Source organism: Acinonyx jubatus, chromosome A1, assembly GCF_027475565.1.
Source record: "Acinonyx jubatus isolate Ajub_Pintada_27869175 chromosome A1, VMU_Ajub_asm_v1.0, whole genome shotgun sequence".
Classification (NCBI taxonomy): domain Eukaryota; kingdom Metazoa; phylum Chordata; class Mammalia; order Carnivora; family Felidae; genus Acinonyx; species Acinonyx jubatus.
In genome coordinates this window covers 18,603,377-18,628,210 of record NC_069380.1, presented here as the reverse complement: position 1 = coordinate 18,628,210, position 24,834 = coordinate 18,603,377, and the positions used below count along the sequence as shown (strand labels likewise).

Below are 24,834 nucleotides of genomic sequence, written 5' to 3'. Positions count from 1 at the left end.
GAAAATATTATAATGATACTTAGTTTTATTTTCTGTGATCTGGGTCTAATTTTTGAATAGTTTGACATGTTAGGGTCTTTGAGCTCTTGCATTTACGTACACATGGTAAAAAGAAAATCTGACTTTTTGTGATGCTTTTATGTCCTAAGTATGCCATTGACAGCACAGAAAGCTGCGAAAAAGAACATACGTGAACTTCTCCTGAGTCAGGGAATGTTCTGCTCTTACTAAGTTTACAAATGTGTGATTGTGTATTGAATCACCAGGAGTCAGAACCACCATCAGAAATGATCCCCAGTGAATTGTCATCCAATTCAAATGTCTTAAAAGTTTGATTAGGTGGAGAGAAATGTGGAAGCCAGAGTTTTGCAGTGTTTACCTTTTGAGAGTGACAAAAGTTAGCTTTTGCCTGAACTCCTTTAAACTGAAAATCACCATCTATTAATGACCACCCCCCTCATTTTAATAGGTTTACTTTTTGTTCATTAATTTTCTCATTTCTCATCTGAGGCTGATAGCTGGGGTAGATTAGTTAAAAACGTGGGTTGTAGGGAGTCTGTCTGATCTGTTCTCAGTTATTCCCTAAGTGAAGAATGCCACATAGTCTGCTGAGCTTCTGAGGGCACAGATCTAAATGACTTATATTAAAGTGTCTTTTTGATCACCCCCTACTCCCCCTCCATACTTTTTCATTTCTTCTTCGGTTTCTTTCTCATTTTCAGCCCCCTGGTTTATTCAATTTGAATAAATTTCTCCAACCGATTAATGTAAATCAGGTGAAAAGTTTCTTCAGAGGTTATTGCTGGTTACTGGTGCAGTTATACTTTATCACCAGAACCCTATTGTATTAACTACTGCCATTGGAAATGGTCTCTAAATTATTAATAGATACAATCCCATTCACAGGGATGTACAAGTAGATTTAATGTCTCACATTGTGTAGAAGTTACCTTAAACTGTTTGTATTCCCATTTATTTCCTTGTTGAGTTTGGGTTTGGGCCTTCAAGTTTATTAAACTTTGTGTACCAGAAGGCATGATGAATCATGGAGTATCCTTTATTTATTTAACTTTATTTTTAAGTATAATCTCAAATTTTAAAACTACCACCTGATATGGAAGCCTCTGCTTGGCCATTGTGAGATACTTGAGAATCTGTTACTTCCCACATTGCTATAAAGTTTATTTCTGTATTGACCCCATGTGTTCGCCTGTAATTCCCCTTCTCTTGCCCCCTGGCTTGCTTCTGGTTCTGGTTTTGGGAGTCACCTGGAATTGGCTCAGTTTGTTTCCTCTTCAGGTATGTGAAGCCAGTTTCTACAGCTAACCAGTATTCTTTTCCCGGCTAACCGGTTTTAACTCTTTAATCAACCTTTCAGAGGACTTAGATTTCTATGTGTTGACAAAACACAGAATCCCAAACCTGGTTTTTCTTTTTTTTTTTTTAAACAATTTTTTTTTTTTTTTACATTTATTCATTTTTGAGAGACAGAGCACAAGCGGGGAGGGGCAGAGAGAGAGGGAGACACAGAATCTGAAGCAGGCTCCAGGCTCTGAGCTGTCAGCACAGAGCCCAACGTGGGCTGGAACTCAGGAACCTCCAGATCGTGACCTGAGCCTAAGTTGGATGCTTAACCGACTGAGCCACCCAGGCGCCCCAAAGCAAACCTGGTTTTTCTGTTATGGATGGGGAGTGACCAGTGGAGTACACAGTGGGGTCGGGTCGGTAGTGCCCTTGTCCAGGGACACTGTGCTTCTTGAAAGGTGGCCTGAGAACCTGTCCTAGTTTCTGGATGCAGTGTCACCCTTTGACACAGAAGATCTGTGAAAGAGTGTAGGGCCATAGGGGACTGTGCTGATTCTAAGCAGTGTCTGGAGGATGGTAGTATTGTGCTTTACGGGAGCAAGTTCCACATTAAGCAACACCCATAGAGAAGAGAGTGACTGAGGGGAGTAAGCTAAATGGAAACAACTTTGTGTATTTTAGTCTTTAAGCTAAAAAAACCTGTGAGTATGTGTTTGTCTTAAAAGATATTTTTACTAACCTTAGTTTGTGCTGGTAAATAGACAAGGGGGGGGGGGGGAAGGAAACAGCTTCTCCCTGCATAAGATAGTCTGGATGTATAGATGTAAATTTCCACTGAATCTGCACCATCAAATCCATCCCATTATGTGATGTATAGTTAACCTATATTTGACTTTTGGGAAGAGAGAACTGTACCAAGGGATAAGATGAGTAATTATAGCCATATCAGTGTTAATTCTAGGTGCCTTTTATTTTCAAGTAATCTCTGTAACCCAGTGTGGGGCCTAAACTCCTCACCTCCAGATCAAGACTTGCATGCTCTTTTGACTAAGCCAGCCAGGCGCCCCTCTAGGTGCATGTTGTCATCACTTGTTTTCACTGAACTAAAAGTGTATCTTCATGCTGTTCAGTGGCGAATCTCGAACTCTGTAGGCATAATCAGGCTTAGCAGATTTTGTAGTCTTTCCGCTCCATCTGTGTTAAATGTGGAAATTATTGACTTGGTGATGGGTGGTGTTAGCTGACTTCACATTCTGACATGTCTCTACATTACCAGAGTCTCCACATTAGTAAAAGGAGTTAAAAATCTCAGGATTGCATGGTTTTTGTGCCTTGATGAGGATGATCAGGGATGCCATCCCTGTGTTCTGGGTGAATAATTCCATAGACATTTTATCTGTTGGTTACAGAGATTTGACTCTGTCAGTCCAGGCTTATGGAGCTGGGTTCTCCAGCCCCTGTACACTGCTTGGGAAGTGTCTGAGCCAACCCTGCATGTGTGACCTGGTACATGCTTTGGGACCCACGCACATCTTACATCAACCTCATTGGATTGGGTACTCATCCTATTTCTGTTTTCTCGTTGCCCTCTCTCCCTTCGTCATCATCTCCCCAATACCTCCTACCATTTTTCTTCCTGTTCAGAGCAGTGAAATCCCTGCTCTCCTTGTCAGTCTACATGGAAACTTGGCCTACTTACCTGGCTTCTTTTGGGCTGAGCTGAGATGGGAAAGGAAGACTAGCCCTGTCTTGATCGCAAAATGTTGGGGATGTGTGTTTCAGTTTCCTTCTGCCTCGGTTTTCCCACCTGTAATTTTGGACAGTGATAATTGGCCAGCCAGTGCTAGTGTCTACAAAACTTGCTTGGAGATCTTCGGTTAGATATATTTTCTAACACCCCTGGGAAGATGTTCTTAGATCACCAGCATGTTTGAGAACTGATTCTCATCAGAATTCCCTCTAACATTGGCTTTTTATAGTGCCTTCATGAGCCTCTCCCAGGTTTATGATTTTGCAGTAAATATTAGGATCCCTGGATTCTGTTTTTAGATTGGTAACCAGATAATTCATATTTAGATAAGTCACATCACTGCTCTATTAACTTCTTGATCTGTAAAGTGGGGTTAGTGATACCACAGGGAAGTACTTGCAGGGCAAATGGAGGTGTTCAGAGCAGGAGCTATATAATTATGCAGTATCACACATTTTAGCATTAGCCAAAATTCTTGGCCTTAAAATTCAAAGTAGCTGAGCATCTGGGGCTTTCATATTTTTATTTATGGGCTTCTGGATTATGTAGAATATTTTGAGATAAAAAGCGCAGATCAGAACCAAAGAGAGAGCCAAAATACCTATCTTTCCTAATAATGCTGTAACAGATTTGATAGGGACATTCTGAAAGACTTGTTTTGTGTTTTGGAAGAGCTTCTGATAGCATGGGAAAATACCCAGCAACATGGGAAAGCAGAATATAAAATTGTATGTAAACTGATCTGACTGTATGATATATCTTTCAGTTTCAGATCATGTGAAATATCTGGAAGGAAGTATATCCAGATGTTAATGGTGGGTCGTATTTGGATTGTATAAATATAAGTAATTTATTTTTTATTTTATTTAAAAAAATTTTTTTTAGTATTTATTTTTGAGAGAGAGAGAGAGAGAGAGAGCGCGCGCACGAGCGGGGGAGGAGCAGAGAGAGAGGGAGACACAGAATCTGAAACAGGCTCCTGGCTCCGAGCTGTCAGCACAGAGTCCAACGTGGGGCTCAAACTCACAAACTATGAGGTTGTGACCTGAGCGGAAGCTGGATGCTCAACCAGCTGGGCCACCCAGGCGCCCCTATTTTTTCTTTATTTTTGACTGACTTTTCACATTTTAAGCAACAAACACATTAGAAGCATTTAAAGTTTTTGAAATGAAAATGAACTTTGTGGTTTTCCATTCCTATTTGAGAGAGAATATGGGATTAAAGCAAGTGTTGATTAGTTATACTGGTTTTTTTTTTAATTTTTTTAAATGTTTGTTTATTTTTGAGAGAGAGAGTACGAGCAGGGGAGGGGCAGAGAGAGAGGGACACAGAATCTGAAGCAGGCTCCAGATTCTTGAGCTATCAGCACAGACCCCGATGTGGGGCTCAAACCCACGCACTGCAAGATCATGACCTGAGCCAAAGTCGGACACTTACCCAGGCGCCCCTGATTAGTTACACTATTATAGGGAGGAGAAGAGGACTGGAATTAGACTTTATGTTTATTACTTAATTACATAAACATACCAGGTAGGTATTGTTGCTATCCCCATTTTTTAATTATTATTTTGTAAAGTTTTTATTTATTCATTGAGGCAATCACTATACCTAGCATGGGCTCGAACTCGTAGCCGTGATCGAGTTGCATGCTCCTTGGGTTGAGCCAACCAGGTGCTCCTCTATCCCCAGTCCTTAGATTAGGAAGCTGAGGCACAAAGTTAATTTGCCCAATGTCACATAGTAAGTGGTGGAACCAAGAGGTCAGTGGGTTATTATTGCAGATCTCAGGTTCTTAACCACTTCACTGTACTACATCAGAGAGCATGATTACCTTTGGAATCTTGGAAGAAAAAACTAGGACTTCAATTTAAAGTTGGAAATACAAAGAATAAAATTAATGGATAAATGATAAGTTAATTAACAGAATCTAAATGGTTAATGCACATACTGGCAGTCCCAAGACAAATTCTGTCGGCCCATCCAACTAGTTAACTAGATTCTTAAAGACGACAAAGTACTTTGATATAGAAAACCTTTGGGCTAGTGGATTTTCTGCACCTCTGAGGAGAGGAGGGAGTGCATTTGTAGTGATGATTAATGAGTGGTTGGGAGGGGCTGGCGAAGTGACCTAGACATGGCTTACGGTATGGCCAAAAGGAGTTGCCCCGTGTTCTCAGTATGTGGATGAGTGGACTCTAGTCTCTCGTACTATGGGCTCTGTAACTCCCTCCACACACTGCTTAGGAAGAAAAGTACTTACTTTCACAGGGAGATAGACTTGGCTTGCTGATGCTCTTTGGTTGACAAATAGAACAAATACCCATTTGGACAAAAAAAAAGACTGCTCTTGGTGTGAGCTTAAGCTTCAGAAAGATTATTGTGTCCTCATTTAAGGGGCAAGGATGAGGTAAAGTTCTTAATTAAGCTGTCATCCAAACTTTGCTAAGTGCTGGTTAGTCTTCCTTACCATTTGGCCGTATCTCCATTGCATGGGTAGGAAACTAAGGCCAAGGAAGGCCTTGTGCTTGCTCCAGACCATCCTCCTGGCATTGTAGGAGTTGCAGAATGCCAAAGCTGCCCTTCTTGCTAGATCATCAGTTGGCCTGTATAACTCCTGGGATTTCCCTTGTTTAGAGAAAGCCTTTTGGTTTTGTTTTGCAAGATGCATGGAGAGAGTAGCGTGGTTCAGAGGCAGTGATAGTCCGGGCTTCAGAGTCAGGTGCTACTTACTTGTTTTTGGATCCTGCTTTCAAAGAGTGTTCATTCCTATATAGCCCTTAAGAAATCATGTCAGCCTACAGCGATTCTTTCTTTGAACTGCTTTTGTATGTTCCTTGTATGAAGTGGTGGCATTTTAGATTTTCCTGAACAAATAGTTCATAATAGGTGGACAGGATTTGTGCCAATTTAGCGTGAGATTGTGTAGAAGATGATTAATATTTACTTTTTTTTATTAAAGTGATATCTGTTTAAGTTAAAGGGCTCCTTTGGGTCAATAAGTAATGTTTAGAACCTTGAGTCTTGTCACCAGATTTATTCAGTCTTGTTGAACTTAGAACTTTGGACAAGTTCATATCTAGGTATAGGTTTCTTCATCTCTAAAATGAGAAGAATACTTCCTGGGATGGCTGTGAGGGCCAAGAGATTGGGGTTGCTGCATAAGACAGGGTGCTGTCTCCCGTGTCCTCCATCCATTTTATTTGCAGAGATTTTTCAGGTAGAAGGGAGAAAGGAAAAAACTTGTAAGTATTTCTACATTCTTATACAAAAGTCTAGGCCAGTGGTTCTCAACTGGGGAGGATTTTGACCCCCTGCCCCGGGCACATTTGGCAATTGGGGAAATACTTTTGGTTGTCAGAATGGGGTGGGAGGGGGTCACTACTGGCCTACAGAGGAGAAAGGCCAGGGTTGCTGCTGAACATTCAGCAGTGCTAAGGACAGCCCCCTAACAGAATGATCTGGCCTCAAATGCCAGTACTGCTGAGGCTGAGAAACCCTGCTCTGTGCAAAATTACCTTATATATTTCTCTTGGACTAAAATCCCCTTATTTGTTGATTACTAAGTGACTGCAAAACTTAGACTGGCGTGAATATAGAGTTTGCCTCAATTTTTCTCATCGTTGTCTCTAAGAGGGCAAGAGTTTTCTCAGGACACTTGCTGTCCTCTGAGATCTTAGGTCCCCCAGATGTATATTAGCAAAGCGCTCATCCCAGGCCCAGTCCTTCCGCCTTCACGGAATGGGCATTGCTCACACTGTGCTTCCTTCCTCCTCCCACGTGACCTCTTTTGCCACCTCCTTTATGAAGCTTTTTTTGATTTCCTCCAGTTGAATGGGATCTCTCTCTTTCCTTGGATTCCTCATAACAGGTGTGCTTTCTCATGGAATTTCTGTATTTGTCTCTTGCTTCCTGTGTATCATCTGACTGCGAGAGCTCTTTGGGGCAGAATTCTTGCCTGCTCTTTCCTGGTCCTGGGAAACACCTGAGTATAGTTCCTCACACATAAGGGGGCATGAAAACAGACATTTGGAAAATAACACATTACATTTTTTTCTTTTTCTTTTAATGTTTGTTTAGTTTTTAAAAATTTTTTTAAAAGTTTATTTATTTTGAGAGAGACAGAGACAGCATGAGTGGGGGAGTGTCGGGGGGCCAGGAAGGAATCCTAAGTGGGTTCCACACTGCCAGCACAGAGCCCGATGCGGGACTCGAACCCATGAATTGTGAGATCATGACCTGGCTTAAATCAGGAGTTGGACTCTTAACTAACAGAGCTATCCAGGCGCCCCACATTACATTTTTCTTGGTGAGGATATGAACACTATTTTTATTCTTTCATGTGATGACTTCCTCATATTACTTTAATATTCCTCTGTAAGTTATATGATGATGATGATGTCATCATCAGAGGTTCTCATCTGGCTTCACATGGTTTTCTAGAGCAACCATTTAAATTATTAGGTCCTTAAATTACCAGGTTCACTGTTATTGTATTAACCTAACCTAATCCATACGATTTCTTAAATTTAGAAAGGAAGAGAGTATCCCAGTCCTTTCTGCCACTGAACTGTGCTGGTAGAAAAACAAGTTTCAAGAATTAAAAAGCAAAAAATACAATTAAAGTAGGCAGACATACCACTATTAATGAAGTAGGTGGACTGGTGGTAAAAACGTGTATTGTAACTTGGAAATGAGTCTAAAATGCTTCAGAATTTTAGACTTGCCTGTAATTGATTTATAGAGAAACAAAATATTTCTGAAATTCTGTAGTATTGGTTATCTAAACCACAGATTTAAGTTATTCTCATAAAGTTAATAGTTGCTGAGAAGTCAGTATACCTGAGGGGCCAAGAGCTTGGGTTTTGCCGGTCACACTGCCTGGGTCAAATCCTGCCTTTTGTACTTAACAGCTTTGTCACTTGAGCAACCCACCTCACTGTGTTGTAGTTTTCTCATCTGAAAAATGTGACTAGCAATTCTCTTAGAAGTTGTGAGAATTCCTTAAAATACGGACTGTTCAGTGCAGTATTTGGCATGGAGGAAGTTTTATAAACGGTTGCTATTATCATTACTTCAGCATAGAACAGTTCATGGAAGGCCGAAAACAGGAAGGAGATTGACATTTTTTGAGTTGGGTAAAATTTGACAGATGGGAAGACTCAAGTCAAGGGTAAAATCCCCACGTGGACCTGTTGTAAGCGTCTATACTGGCATCAGCCGCCATTGCATGTGACCACAGCTACAAGGCAAGCTGCTGTCTGTCTGATTTTTGAATCCAGTCTTTCTCCAGTTGTGAAGTTCTTAATCTGTATGCCTCAGTTTCCTCATCTATAAGCTGGGATAATAATGAGAGAGGGTTGTTGGGAGAACTAGTTAATTCATTTGAAGTGCTTGTAGAATAGTGCCTGGTACATTGTCTGGACTCAAGAAATGCCGTTGTTTCTGATTGTTTAAGAGATGTGTTGTTTATTCAGCTTCTACTTGGTGCCAGATACAGTGCTAGGATTGTTGTAGAGATGCTCTTTTGTTCTCATGGCAACCGTTCCAAGTGAGTACTATCACCAGGAGACCCAGACAGTTAGAAGAACTTGCCCAAGATTGTATAGCTTGTGGCAGTTGTAAATGGGTTTAACTGACCCACCTGATGTTTTTTGTTTTTGTTTTTGTTTTTGTTTTTTAGTTTTATTTGAGTAATCTCTATACCCAATGTGGGGCTCAAACTCACACCCCGAGGTTAATAAGAGTCTTCCAACTGAATAGCCAGGTGCCTCCACCCCTCTGATGTTTAACTGACATTTTGCACAGACATGTGCTACTTTGGTCCTGAGATGCATATACTGGGTCCTTGGGAGGGGGCAGTAGTTGGGACATCCCGGTGGTCAGGACCACTCACACCCCTGAGAGTGGGTAGGGTAAACCCCCAGTGGAGGGTGAAAGATTGGCAGCCATCCTCCTCATCAGAGGGTGTGGCTGATGGCCAGAGGCCCTTCCTGGAGGAGGCGCCCGGCCCTGCCCAATTGTGGAGGGCAGTGAGAGAAATAGAGTTAAAGCGGTTACCCAGACATTACATCTTCTAAATTGTCCTTGGTTTACAAATACTCTGTCAGATTGTCATAAAAATATTTTCATGATAGTTTTAACAGGGTATTTGTTCAAGGATTATAATAAACCTGATTACAGAAATGTCAGTAGTGTTTGATGAGCAGATTATGAAGCTGAGTAAAAAACTGGATTGTGGTGATTTCTTTTTTCTTTTTAAATGGCCTTGGTGGTGTATAAAAATACCTTTTCCTTGTTCCCATGGGTTGCAGAATTAAACTATAAATTAAGTCTTTAAATGTTGCCCTTTTGTATTAAAGCGCCTTTTATTAGAAACTTAATTGAATTTTTTGTAAATATTAAGAGCTTATAGTGTAATGGTTCTCCAGAGCTGCAGATACTTGGTAGCCTACAGAAAAGTTTTATCATCTTTAATTTACTCCTCCTTTCTTCCTAGGAGGAATTGTGGAAACAGTGAAATGCGAACCGCTCTTTTCCTAAACTTTTTGTTGTTGTTGTTGTTAACATGGCATTAGGCTTTATGGTTTCTTGATTGAAGGCTCTTTCTTGTAAGCATTTCTGATGTCTAACACTTCATTTCAGGCAGATAGAACAAGGCCAGGTGACCCATAAGGTAGATGATTTATATACTTAATTGGTTATGGTTCATGAATGTTGTGAGTTAGGTTTAGAGGCTTAGATTTTAGTGAATGGTGTTAAATTCACAATGAATTTGTAGAGGTTTCTTCTATTCTAGAAATTAAGACCAAAGCCACTTTTCTTAGTAATACTAGAGTGACTTATAAGTTGTACATTTTCTTTGCAGCTTCTTAGGTTTATGTTCAGTTTATTGAATGTCAGACTGCTCATTTATTAATGTCTAAGTGAGATTTGTTATTACCTATGTGGCAAGACAATTATATGTGCACATATGTGGTTGTATAAACATGAACTAGTTAAATTGTGGAGTCTTCTCCTGCAGATTACTCCCAACATGGACCAAGGCTTTGTGATGTCATTGGGAAAACTCTCAGGGGACTTTGTCCTGGGTAGTTTTATTAGAAAAGTGGAGCTTTTATACATTTTGCTGTCAAATCATATAGCTGGTACATCCAGCCTTGTTATCCTGTCCCATACCTATCTCTCATGTGGGCAAATAGTTTGATGTTGAAGAGCTATTGTCAAATCCTAGATTGTAAAGGAAACTTTTCCTAATTAAGTCTCCAATCTTAATACAGTGAGTGTTTTACTTGGTACAGTACTTTTGCAACTTTATTTTTATGACCCTAGGTGCTCGGCATAATACATACAGTAGGCATTTCCACTGATGTACATATACCCGGGCTATTGTTACCTGATTGTAAGGAGCCTTGTGAATTCTTTCCTTTTCCACTCGAGAGTTACTCTGACCTGATTTTCTTTTAGGTATGGAATGGATGGACATCCACATTCATATTTTTTCATAATAGCTTTGTTGAGTTATAATCCACATAGCGTACAGTTAACCCATTTAAAGAGTACAATTCAATGATTTTTATTATATCCACAGAATTGTGTAACCATCACTATAATTAATTTTAGAACATTTTTATCACCCCCCCCCCAAGGAAAAAAAAAAAAAACTATAACCGTTGCCAGTTACTTGCCTCCTACCTTCCAGCCCTAAGCCACTAACTATTTATCCGCTTTGTGTCTTTACGGACTTTGTTATTCTGGACATTTCATATAAATAGAATCATATAATATGCAACCTTTTGTGACTGGCTTTCACTTGACATAACATTTTCAAGGTTCATCCATGTTGTAGCATGTGCTAGTACCTTATTCCTTTTTACGGCCAGATAGGATTCTATTGTAGGGATATGCTGCTTTTTATTTATCAGTTGCTGGACCTTTGGGTTGTTTGCAATTTTTGGTGATTATGAATAATGTTCTGTGGTCATGTACAGTTTTTTTGTGTGTGGACACGTGTTTTCATTTCTTTTGGCTTGGATATATACCTAGGAGTCAGATTGCGGGGTCATTTGGTAATCCTTTTTTAATCTTTTGAGGCACTGCCAAACTTTTTTTTTTTTTTTGAGAGAGAGCGAGAGCATGCGTGAGCTGGGGAGAGGGGCAGAGGGAAAGCAAGAATCTTAATTCTTAAGATGCGGGTTCCATCCCATAACCCCTGGGATCATGACCTGAGCTGAAATCAGGAGTCAGACGCTTGACCAACTGAGCCACCCAAGTACCTCAAGGCACCGCAAAACTTTTCCAAAATGGCTGTACCGTTTTACATCCCTACAAAGAGGGTATGAGGATTCTAATTCCTCTATATCCTCGATACTTGTTACTGTGTTTCTAGCCATCCTAGTGGATATGAAGTGGTATCTCATTGTGGTTTTGTTTTCCATTTTTCTGATGGTGAATGTTGTTAAGCATCTTTTCATGTGCTTATTGCCCATTTGTATATCTTGTTTGGAGAAATGTCTATTCAGATCCTTTACCCATTTTTTTTTTTTTTTTTTTAAAGTAGGCTCTGTGCTCAACCTCAACATGGGCTTGAACTCGTAATCTCTAGATCAAGAGCCCCGTGTACTACCAACTGAGTCATCCGGGCACCCCTCCTTTACCCATTTTAAAATTGTGTTATTTGGGGCCCTGGGTGGCTCAGTCAGTGGAGTGTGTGACTCCATCTCAGGGTTGTGGGTTCAAGCCCTATGTTAGGTGTGGAGATTACTTAAAAATAAAATCTTAAATAAATTGTTATTTATGTTTATTTTTATTTTTTTTAGTTTTTTAAGGTTAATTTATTTTTGACCGAGTGAGACACAGAGCATGAGCTGGGGAGGGGCAGAGAGAGAGGGAGACACAGAATCTGAAACAGGCTCCAGGCTCTGAGCTGTCAGCCCAGAGCCTGACGTGGGGCTCGAACTCACAGACCGCGAGATCATGACCTGAGCCGAAGTCAGATGCTCGACCGACTGAGCCGCCCAGGTGCCCCTATTTATGTTTTTGTTCTTGAGATTTAAGGTTTTTTATTTAACCTGGATACAAATCCCTTATCATGTATATGATCTGCAAATAATTTCTCCCATTCTGTGGATTGTCTTTTCACTTTCTTAGTGTTTTTTCTTTTATTTTTTTAAATTGCGGTACACTACACGTAAACTTACCACCTTAACCATTTTTAAGCGTACATAGTTCCTTGGCATTCAGTATTGTCACACTGTTGTGTAGCCATCACCACCGTCCGTCTCCAGTATTCTTGTCATCTTGCAAAACTGAACATTGAATGTAACCCCCAACCTTCCTACCTCCTAGCCCCTGTCAACTACCATTCTACTTTGTGTCTTTGAATTTGACTGCTCTGTGCACCTCACTAAGGGAATTATACGGTTGTCCTTTTGTGACTGGCTTATTTCACTTAACATAATGTCTTCAAGCACATACTGTAGCATGTAATAGAATGTGCTTTTTTAAATGCTGAATAATAATCCCTTGCGTGTATATACCCCATTTCCATTCATCTGCCAAGGGACACTTGGGTTGCGCCCAGTTTTTGCTACTGTGAATAATGCTGCCATGAACGGGGATTGTAGAGGGGATAGTGGTGTTCTTTGAATTACGAGTTTTAAGAAGTTTTTGATGGGATCCAATTTATGTTTTTTTTTCTTTTGTTGCTTATACGCTTGGTGTTGTGTCTAAGAAACTATTGCCTATTCCAAGGTCGCAAGGATCCCTACTTGTGTTTTCTTCTACGAGTTGAATGGCATTAGTTCTTACATTGAGGTGTTTGACCTTTTGAGTGAAGCCATATTCATGTTTTGTGGACTGGTGGCTCTCAGCGTGTCCTCCGGTGGTTCGGTCTGCTTCGGTTACGCTGCGAGGTTGGCGCTTAAAAGCCTGTGGCAGGGAGCCCTTCACCCCGGTGCTGCCTCCCCCGCCTCCTCCTCCTCCGTGGACTCCCAGCCGCCCTCTCTTGGCCCCAGAGGAGTGGCCCTCTCTTGGCCCCAGAGGAGTGGGAACTCTGGAGCAAAGACTCGGGCAGTTAATTAATTTGCATCCTCTTCATTTTTCCTTATTCATCATAATGGCTTCATTCTTTCTCACTGATCTATCTCCACAGCGTAATTTATGTCAGGCAGAGAAGTCCCCCTCAGCAAGCCTCTTTGGGAATCGGAAGTCACACCTGTGTGGCGGCATTGTCCCTTTTGTTCTCTTCTGAACCACACTCTAGCTGAATGCTGTGTGCCGGGAGGGGAGCTTAGTGTGGTATCTCCAGGCAGTTTCCCTCCCATTTAAGAAATTTGAAAGATTTAAACACATAAAATGACAGAGTGGTGTTGCCAAAGCGTGTAGCCTTCACAGTACCTCAAGGAAAAATAAGATTGTTTTAGGCCCTTTTCTTGTTTACCAGACCAATCATTAGATGACAAGCCTTTTCCTGGTTTTTCTAGTATTGTCAAGTAAGTTTTGCTCTTTAGTAGGAACGAAAACAAAACAGCCCAGACTGTTTTGAAGGATTCCCCTTGCCTTGGGTGTGTATAAACTACATGCAGATTTTCGGTATAATCAGAGAATCTCAGGGTTTCAGTTCCCCTTGCTGTTAAATTAATAGTGCTTGAATTCCTAGAACAAAATGCCTAGCATTTTGGGAGGTCTGGGGTTCCTGGTTCACCTAATTATGTTTCAAAACCCCCTTCTCTTAATTTTTGGAGGTAGAAAGGTAGGAGGTATTACCAGTTTTTAAAACAAATTTTTTTTAATGTTTATTTTCTAGAGAGAGCACAAGCCGGGGAGGGGCAGAGGGCAAAGGGACAGAGGATCCAAAGTGGGCTCCATACTGACAGCAGTGAGTCCGATATGGGGCTCGAACTCATGAACTGTGAGATCATGACCTGAGCCGTAGTCCGATGTTCAACCCACTGAGCCACCCAGGAACCCTACTGTTATCAGGTTTAAAAAAAAAACAAAAACAAACATTTATTTATTTTGAGACAGAGAGCACAAGCAGTGCTTAAGAAACAGGAGATCATGACCTGAGTCAAAATCAAGAGTTGGACACTTAACCAACTGAGTCACCCAGGCACCCCTATCATTTTTTTTTTAATTAAAGTTTATTTATTTTGAGAGAGAGAGAAAGAGTGTGAGCAGGGGAGGGAGAGAGAGAGAGAAAGAGAGAATCCCAAGCAGGCTCTGCACAAGCCCGATGTGGGGCTCAAACTCACAAACATGAGATCATGATCTGAGCCGAAACCAAGAGTCAGAGGCTCAACCAACTGAGCCACTCAGGGGCTCCTTATCAATTTTATTTTTAAGTGGTAAGCACTATTTAGTAAGTTAAACATACTAAACGTGACCTAACTAAAGGCTGTTCTCACACTACATACTGACAGCCTGAGTGCTGAGCATGAGAAAAGCATAAACCCGCTACGTGTTTCTGGAGCCTTCCTGATCACCAGTTCCTATCTGCCTTCTAGGTCCTCTGGTTTCAGAATGATGTATGCTCACTGCACCAGCACTCACTGAATCGCCCTGAATCCTATCGTCTGTAGCTTCCTCTTACAGAACACAGTGCCCCGGGAGAGTCATGTGGAGCCAGTGCCCTGTAGGGAAACTGGGTCTGTGGTCTCTTCCCAGGCTTTAGCTGTGGCCCACAGCCCAAAATGTGAAAGGAGGGCCTCTGGTGGGTGGGCCTCACACCCAGCCTCGTCTCTACAGACTGTGAATGAAGTCGTAGGCAGCTTAGAACTAGGACCACTCATTGCCACTTACTGGCTGCGCCCCTTAAGTGATTACAGTCTAATCTCTGTAGTTTGTGTGTTAGTGACCTCAGATATTGAGCTCTTGGAAGCACAGCCGGCACATAAAGATGAGGTTGTTACACTTGTTTGCATAGGTGTATCTCCTTCAGGAGGTGCACTTTGATGAATGTGGTAGACTGTAGGTGTCCTTGCAAAGTATCTGTGATAGTACTGTCTGAATTCAGGGGAGAGGGGAGTGTTTCCAAGCAGGTGCCTGGGGGGAAACTTGGGGAAGAAGGTCGAGCCTGCAGGGCTTTAGATGCGTCGAGGTAATGGCACTCAACTCTGTTATTTTGTATTATTTCAGTTTATGCAGCACTGTCATACTTTCCTCCTCAGTTACTTGGACCTCAGTCGCCCTGCCAGTTCCCTTCTGCATCTTGTCAGCAGGTGACCCTAATCTCTGTTTCACAGATGAGGGACTGGGCTTCTCATTGAGCACTTGATACAGCTTAGATTTGAGGTGACCTGATGCAGTTTAGACTTTTTAAGTTTTGTTTATTTATTTACTTACTGTTGGTGCAGCTTAGATTTGAACTGACTTGATACAGATTTGAGTCTAGCCTGCGTGAGTCCAAATTCTCTTAATCCTTTTCCAGGAAACAGTAGTAGAATGAACAAAGAGAAGAAAGACAAGCTCAGATAATACAGCGAGTTCTTCAGGATTGTGGGAAAGAGGGGTGAAGAGTGCAGGGACAAGAGGGCCACACGGTTACAAGGTGTGTTAAGACAGGTTGTCAGAGAGCCTATGAACACTGAAACCCTCAGAAGGCTTCCAGTGTGTGTGTGTTGTTAAGAAACCGCTTTCTGAGGTATAACTCACAGGCATAAACTGCATTTATTTTAAGTACACAATTTGATAGGTTTTGATACGTACATACACACTTACGAAACATTACCACAATCAAGATAATGAACGTTATCTATCACTGAAAAACTTCCTTATGCACCTTCAAAGGACTTTAAAAAATGTTTTTTTTAATTTGGAAATATTTTAAAAATGTAAGCTTAAAAATATAAAGAATTTCTGTGTACACTTTATCCAGATGCATCAATTTTTAACATTTGCTTGCATTCTTATGGATCTGTGCATTTGTATGTGTGTATTTATATGGACATACATTTTATACAAACATTTTCCCCTGACCTGTTCCGGAGTAGCTTATGTAAATGGTGTTGGCTTCTTGGCTTCATCCCTTCATGTTGCAGGGTATATTTCCAAAGAACAAGAGTAGTCTCCTACGTAACATTGGTACAGCTAGCACATTTAGGGAACTTACCATTTTGTCTCCCTGTTCTATTTAAACAATTAAAAGAAAAATGTTTTTAACGTTTATTTACTTTTGAGAGACAGAGCACGAGTTGGGGAGAGGGCCGAGAGAGAGAGGGAGACAAAATCTGAAGCAGGCTCCAGGCTTTGAGTGTTAGCACAGAGCCCAATGCTAGGCTTGAACTCAAACTGAGATCATGACCTGAGCTGAAGTCAGACGCTTAACCAGCTGAGCCACCCAGGCGCCCCCCCCCCCCTTTTAAATTTTTTAATGTTTATTTTACTTATTTTCTTTAGATTTTTAAAAAAAAAAATTTTTTTTTTCAACGTTTATTTATTTTTTGGGACAGAGAGAGAGACAGAGCATGAACAGGGGAGGGGCAGAGAGAGAGGGAGACACAGAATCGGAAAACAGGCTCCAGGCTCCGAGCCATCAGCCCAGAGCCTGACGCGGGGCTCGAACTCCCGGACCGCGAGATCGTGACCTGGCTGAAGTCGGACGCTTCACCGACTGCGCCGCCCAGGCGCCCCTAGATTTTTTTTTTAAAAGTAATCTCTACCCCCAGTGTGGGGCTTGAACTCATGACCCCGAGATCAAGAGTTGCATGCTCTATGGACTGAGCCAGGTGTCTTCCCAAATTTAACATTAACATGGTGCTTTTTATCCCATTTTTAAATTCCATGTTCCTTTTTGACAGCTTCTCAGTAACATCTTTAATAGCAGTTTTCTTTTGCTCCTGGAACAGGATCCAGTGAAAGGTCCCATAGTGCTTTTAGGTATTACCTTTCTTCAGTCCCCTTTGATTGGAACAGTTCCTCAGTTTTCATCTTTCATGCCGTTGACAGTTCGAGAGAACACACAGTGGCTAGTTTAGAGAATGTCAGAGGTTTTTGAGCAAGTTGTTGAAGTGATTCCTCAGGGCTCAGGGAAGATGAACACACAGGGTTCAGGGGTGATAGAGAGACGGTCTGGGGCAGCGGCCTTGTTGCTGTGATTTCAGGTCTAGGTTAGGGTGGAGGAAATGCTAATAGAATTGCTTGGCTGTGGATGGAACTGGGGAAGAGCAGAGGAGATTGCAGGGTTCTGGAAACACTCATGATCTAGCAAATTGAAATAAAGAGGAGGGAGGAGTAAAGAAAGATTGGGCAAGGGCAGGTTCATGTCCCCAAGTCATATATATGCATTTCTTAATTCTTGACGCCATATGCCTCTGGCAGGTGCTAACTTTGTGTAGAAAGATTTGGTTGTGAAATGTTAGGGGCTTTGAACCTTGTGGCCAGATGGATAGAAGACAGAAGTTTGTTGCACGAATGGCAGTTGCTAGTGAAGTGTCCCCCTTGGGTGCCTGTTGACAGCTGGTAGCCCTCCATCTTTGGATGGAGGGAAGTTTGTCTGCTGCCTGAAAGGAATCAAGGCTAATGTCGTCTTGGGTGGCAGAGTCTGGCTACCTAGTTTTAGGGAAGTTCATGTCTGCCATGAAACTAGGCATCTTTCCACAACTCAGAAAACAGACATTTGGAAGGGAGAGAGGTGTAGGTGGAGTTTACAACTTTGTTATATAGCCTAGTTTTTATTTCTCTGGGTATTTAATAGTTCACTAAGTACAAGGAGTTAACTTCTGGGTCTTCTGTATAGTTGAATCCAGAAAACTTGGGAATCTAAACTGACATGGGAGGCACTGGGCTGGTTCAGTTGGCAGAACGTGTGACTCTTGATATTGGGGTTATGAGTTCGAGCCCCGTGTTGGGTGCAGAGATTATTTAAAAGAAAGTATTAAAACTGGCATAGAATTATTTTTATAACCCTTGGGATGCAAAGAACATTGTGCGGTTTGGGGCAGGAAATCTCTGACTGATAGCTTTAGAAACAGCATTACATTTTCAATTTTGTAAAATGTTTATTGCTTTATACTAAACCATCATAACCACCTAAGTTCAGCAAACTTTGTCAGGAAGTTGGAAATATCTTTTAAAGTTTTTACAATATTTTACGTAGTGGGATTAGTTAAGAATACATCCTATTACTAGAACGTGTGCTGGTAGGATTTTTCTGTTACTCTGTTTCAGTAGAATACAAATGGCACTTGACATACGATGGTTTGACTTCTGATTTTCCAACACTACAATGGTGCGAAAGCGATACACATTCAGTAGAAACCCGTACTTTGAATTTTGAATTTGGATCTTTTCCCAGCTGGGCAGCAGTGGCTCCCAGTCAGCCACATGATTATGGGGCTAAACAATAGATACACTTATAATCATCTGTACCCATATGACCACTCTGTTTTTCACTTTCAGTACAATATTCAGTAAATTACATGAGATATTCAACACTTTATTTTATTTATCAAAAAAATTTTTAATGTTTATTTATTTTATTTATCAAAAAATTTTTTAATGTTTATTTATTTTTGAGAGAGACAGAGCTTGAGCAGGGGAGGGGCAGAGAGAGACAGACAGACAGACAGACAGACAGAATCCCAAGCAGACTTCAGGCTCTGAACTGTCAGCACAGAGCCTGACACAGGTCTCAAACCCATGAACTGTGAGATCATGACCTGAGCCGAAGTTGGATGCTTAACCAACGCGAGCCACCCGGGCGCCCATCTAGTCTTATCTTTTTAAGTGTTATGGTGGGAAATTGTGGGCACCTATTGAGCAATAGTCAGAGTTTGCTGGATTTGTTGGAAAAGTAATCTATTAGCACTGGAGACCACAAGCAGTATAAATTGTTGATAATATATTTATTTTATTTAAGTAGGAAGGAGATCCCTTGAGTTAGAGTTTTTAGATGACACGTTGCATATTTAATCATTAGTATGTTTGTGCCCTGCCAAATTGGTTCTAGATCATAATAGTTTAGCTATGCCACATGTATGGTATTTGTGCTAATGTTTTTATTTTCTTTTTGTTTTTTTTTTTTTTGAGTCCAGATTGATAATTTATTATATTTTGTGTTTTCTTTCAATTCAGTGTGGTAATTCTGTTGCATTAAAGCGTTAAGCAGTTTCGGGGCGCCTGGGTGGCGCAGTCGGTTAAGCGTCCGACTTCAGCCAGGTCACGATCTCGCGGTCCGGGAGTTCGAGCCCCACGTCAGGCTCTGGGCTGATGGCTCAGAGCCTGGAGCCTGTTTCCGATTCTGTGTCTCCCTCTCTCTCTCTGCCCCTCCCCCGTTCATGCTCTGTCTCTCTCTGTCCCAAAAATAAATAAAACGTTGAAAAAAAAATTTTTAAAGCGTTAAGCAGTTTTATCTTTACTAACAAACCGCTTAATCCCAGTAGATGGTACTTTAATGGCGTCTACTGACTTAAATCTATCCAGTCAAAACTTTATATATTACCAGACTTTCGTTACTTGCATATAGCATTTGAAACTTAGCTTTATAATTGGTTGGCAAAGGGCTTTAGGATATACACACAAATGTTTAATGTTGAAACTGCCCTTGTTAAATTTTCAACCTAAGAGATTGCCAGAAATACTGTTACATACATAAAAAACTATACATAACTCTTCAGTGAGCTAGTTATTTCCATTACTGAAACAATCCCATTGAAAGTTGTAATCATATATATTTTTTAAAGTTTATTTATTTTGAGAGAGAGAGAGAGAGAGAGAGCGCGCACTAACGTGTGCGTTTGTGCCCACTTGGTGTGTGTGAGCAGAGAAGGGATAGCATGAGAGGAAGAGAGAATTCCTACTGTCAGCAGGGAGCCTGACGTGGGGCTCGAACTCACGAACCTATGAGATCATGACCTAAGCCAAAACCAAGCGCCAGATGCTCAGGTGACTGAGCCACCCAGGTGCCCCTGTAATTCTATATCCTTTCACATGTTTACAAAAAGCTATTAGATGGGAGCATGGGTAATTCCAACATTATATGTATGTATGCTATATAGCATTTTAGTCTGTAGCTCCATCCATGTTGTTTCATGTGGGAGGATTGCATTCTTTTCTGTGGCTGAATAATATTCCATTACACACACACCCCCCACATTTTCAACTACTCATTTATTGATGGACACTTAGGCTGTTTCCATACTTTGGCTATTGTAAATAATGCTGCAATAAACATATGTATCCCTTTGGAGTAGTGTTTTTGTATTTTTTAAGTAAATACCCAGTAGTGTGATTGCTGGGTTATAGGGTAGTTCTATTTTTAATTTTTTGAGGAACCTCCAGACTGTTTTCCAAAGTGACTGTATCAGTTTGCGTTCTACCAACAGTGCATGAGGGTTCCTTTTTCTCTCCGTCCTCACCAACACTTGTTGTTTCTTGTGGGTTTTTTTAATTAAAAAAAAAAAATTTTTTTTTAAATGTTTTTGAGAGGGTGGGGACGGGCAGAGAGAGAAGGAGATGCAGCATTCGAAGCAGGCTGCAGGCTCTGGGCTGTCACCACAGAGCCCTATGTGGGGCTTGAACCCACAAACTGTGAGATTACGACCTGAGCTGAAGTCAGACGCTTAACTGACTGAGCCACCCAGGCTCCCGTGTTTCTTGTGTTTTTGATTTCATTGCCAGTAGCTTTGATCGCACTACTAACCTGCTTTCTGTGGATGACACTATCGGGCTGCAATGTGGTGACAATTCCCAGGTGCATGAAATCTTAGACTTGAGATTAGGTTATATCTCCTTTCAGCATCTCCTGTGGAGATGTGGGACTTCTTTGCAGTATTGGCCTCCATTTCTTTTATGGGATGCACTTTCATTTATCACTGTCCTTCTTAGATCGTGCTAATAAAGAGCTCAGCTATCCTCTAGCTATGACGTGGCCAGTTCTGAGCACAATACGATTTTAATTTTTTGTGATCTCAAAACTATACTTGGGTTAATGCAGCCTAAGACCCTGACAGCTTGTTGAGTATCTGTATCACTGTGATGGTTCATTTGAAGCCTGCAGTCAGCAAACGTTTCTGTTACCTACCTCTTTGTTTTATAATTCTGTTGAACTTTCAATTTCATCTTGATTTTTAACCCAGCGTTCTAACTTGTCAGTGTAATTTAATTCTATTGTTGATTTTCTGGCTGGTCTCATTTTGCTTCTTGTCAAGTTGGCTGCTCTGCCTTCTCTGGGTTATCATGGTATACACACAGATGGAGAAAAGGTTTATTAATAAGGGCAACAGTAAAAAAAAAAAAAAAAAAAAAAAACTAATGCTCCACAGTGATCCTCAGGGTCACTTGAAAAAGCCTGTGTTCATGGAGTGGCCTACCAATGGATTAATGTTTTACGGTCATGTTTTTGGTTGTTGGAAACATGTATTTCAATATGATTGTGTTATTTTTCAGAAGTCGGTTTCCCATTTTCGTTGTTCCTTTTCCCCTTTCCCCTACATTTCATTGTTTTTTTAACTTTCCCATTGGAGGATTCAAGGAAAGGTGAATAAATGCAAATTAGGTTGTTTGTTTTGATTTAGTAGTACTCTTGATAAAAGATACTCTCTCAGTTAAGAATTTGTGTAAATGTGCTAACCATTAGCATACTTAAAGCCAAATAAAATGATTGACATAGGCTTAAACCTCTGAATCTAACCCTGGATGCAGAGAATGCCCCGGGGAGTCTCCCCTTAAGTGGCGATTATTAATGTGCAGAGCATCCTTCCCCCTCCCGCACTTACAGCTCTAATAGTTCTTGGGGAATGGGTAAGATAGGATTAAACTGGGAAATAATTTGCAAAGGGTTGAAGTTTTTCAGTAGTAATAACAAAAAGCTAATTTTTTGTTTTGTTTTTTTAATCGCTTTGTATGTTTGGCAAAGAACTATGCGCTTTATGTGTATTATTTTCTTTAATCATTATATAATCCTGAAGTAACTACCTGCTATTAACCCTGTTTTGTAGTTGAGGAAATGGGTTTAGGGAATAGTGGATTTAGGCAGAATTGGCAGAAGGTATGGTGATTTTGTGTAGGTATCTTTGATTTGGGAAAGGCAGATTTAGATTTGCCTTTTGCCAGAAAAGAAACTTCATGGGTGAGCTGGTATTCAGGAGTTCTGTATCTCAAGGGTGTCATGGTGAGACTTAGCCATTTCAGAGTTGTTGGTTTTGTTTTGTTTTGTGTTTTAATAGACACCCTCTTTGTAAGTGTACCATTTTCCCACAGTTGTGAAATTTGAGATTTTAATTTTAGAATGAAGGAAAAGTCTTTAATGGAATATGGGCTGTTCTATAAAGAGACAAATGTCATGCTCATTAATTAGGATACAAATCTTTTATAATACCATATACAAATAATTATGTAATGCTATTCAATAATATTGAACAACTGCCAGTCTCACAGAGTGCTTCAGGATTTTAAGGATTTGGAAGAACCCTGTTTTTTTCTACTGCTTTCTACTGCTGGAATGCCAATAGAAGTAAAAATTGAGCCTAAGTATAGACGAGCTAATGAGATGGCTGCTTTTTAGTGCTTATTTTGTACTAGGTGGTAAGGGCATATCTAATTCTAACTCTTAGTCAAGCCATATAAAGTAGATGATGTCAGTATTGCCCTTCCTTAAAGTGGAAATCAAGGCTTCGGTATTTCAGGCAGTAATGTGGTTAATAAAAAGGACAATCTGGAATCACATCCAGGCCAGTCTCCAAAGCTCTTAGTTTCAAGTGTTATACCGTCTTCAGTTTTGTAACTCTGGTCTTCAGTAAAATGACAAGTTCTATTATCTCTGCCTTCATCATCCAGTTGAGCAAAATCACCCACCAAAACATAATCCTGCAACATGGAACATAGCTCTTGGGAGCTTAGAAGAATGAAGAGCTTTTATTTTGTTATGAAGTGGTGTTTATATTTGTACGTTTAACGTTCTTAATTCTTGAACTTGTCTGGAAGAAGAAATACCTGGAAATGTGGACGTTGTCATTTTGACAGGTGTTTAACACATTGGTCTCTATTTTTTCCGTGAAAGAATGAGGCTGAAGTGGTGTTATTTGTTCAGTGGCCCAAAGTATGTGAGAGGTCTAGACCTCTTCATTTCTCGTTCATGGTAGTTTTAGGCTTATACTCTAGAGCTCTCATTCTCTCCAGATCATTTCAAATATGTCATTTGTTGTGCCGTGTATGGCATAGAATATCCATGCTTTCATCGCTTAGGAAACTCTGAAATTAAAAATTAATTTCTTAGTCATTCAGCATTATTACTGGACTCTTCTATTTTCAGATCATGGTTTCTTTTCCTCCTAACCACTCATTTGATATTTTTTCTCTTGTTCCTTCATCCAAATATAAATGAGGACAGCAGAGATGCTGGCCTGTTGAGGCTTGAGTACTGTGGCTCCGTTGTCTGTACTGACTGGGGCTATATTTCCCATCTGGCCCTTGGATACCAGGAACATGTTATTTGGTCTTCTTTTCTGTCCAAAGAGTCTGAGGTCTGCATGATGTCCCCTTTCCTTTTAGTGGTACCCTTAGGGTACTCTTAGTACCCTTTCACCTTTCTATTCCCTTATTCATTAGGGATAGACTGTTCCCTAAAATACAGTTTCTCTTCCTATTATCCCATTTGGATTCCATGTAGAGATTTTAATTGAAGTGTCCAATGCAAAGATGAGTACTTTTGTATATATAATATTTTAAAAGTCTGTTTAGGTTTTTTATTTATTATATTTTAAAAGTTTATTTTTGAGAGAGAGAGTGCATGAGTGAGTGGGGGTGGGGCAGAGAGTGGGACAGAGGATCCGAGGCAGGCTCTGTGCTGACAGCAGACTGCCTGGGAGACTGGAACTCACAAACCACTAGATCATGATCTGAGCCAAAGTTGGACACTTAACCAGCTGAGCCATCCATGCGCCCCTGCCTAATTTTTAAGAAAAATTTTTTTAATGTTTATTTGTTTTTGAGACAATGCGAGAGACAGAGTGCAAGCAGTGGAGGGGCAGACCGAGGGAGACACAGAATCTGAAGCGGGCTCCAGGCTCTGGGCTGTCAGCCCAGAGCCCGACGCGGGGCTCGAACTCACGAACCGTGAGATCATGACCTGAGCTGAAGTCAGATGCTTAACCGACTGAGCCACTCAGGCGCCCCTGAAGTTTTTTTAATATTTAAAGTGATTTGGATTCGGCAAGGTAGGTAGGGAATGTCTGTGTATGTGTTTGTGTGTTAGGGCAGGCACTCTAGAACAGAAGGGATATAACTTGAAAAAAGAACACCTGAAAAACTCGGAATTTGTCTTGTGTTTCCTGTAACAGTTGAGCAACCAGTACCAGTGAATTGCAGTTGGAACTGGAGGTTAGTTGCTGCTTTTTCCACATATTTCCTCTGCCTCCAGACCCCACCCGGACTACCAAGTAATGCCAGTTTATTATTTTCATTCCTTGGGTCTCTTTTAGGTCTTCATTTTACTGTGTTTTTTTACCCTTGTGCCCACCCTGACTCACTGATCTGCTCTGTCCTTAGCACAGAGGCAAAGCTTCATTCATCTCTCCCCTCTGTACTGCAGGCTCCTATGTGGTAGCTTCTAACGTTTACCTCTTACAATAAATAATATTCCCTGTCGTACCCTTTTTGTACCATCCAGTGTCTCTCCATTACGAAATGTCCTTTCTGCTACTCCTACCTATGATTTTACTGATAGACTTCTTGTCCTAACCCATGTGTATTTTGCTTTCTTCATCTGAATTTTTTTTTCCCTTACTCTTCATTAGACCTACATTCTTTCATCCTCAAGACTCATTTCCTTCGCGAGAACTTTC

At 40.8% G+C, this 24,834-nt stretch overlaps 1 protein-coding gene and 1 long non-coding RNA gene across 2 annotated transcripts in view; both read left to right on the top strand.

Moving 5' to 3' along the window:
* Positions 1-24,834, top strand: part of FOXO1 (forkhead box O1) — a 96,966-nt gene that overhangs the window by 13,982 nt on the left and 58,150 nt on the right. The gene's annotated exons all lie outside the window — the stretch shown is intronic.
* Positions 11,593-14,055, top strand: LOC128313972 (uncharacterized). Its single transcript, XR_008295215.1, has 2 exons — positions 11,593-13,072; positions 13,113-14,055. It is a non-coding gene; the product is annotated as an uncharacterized LOC128313972 (long non-coding RNA).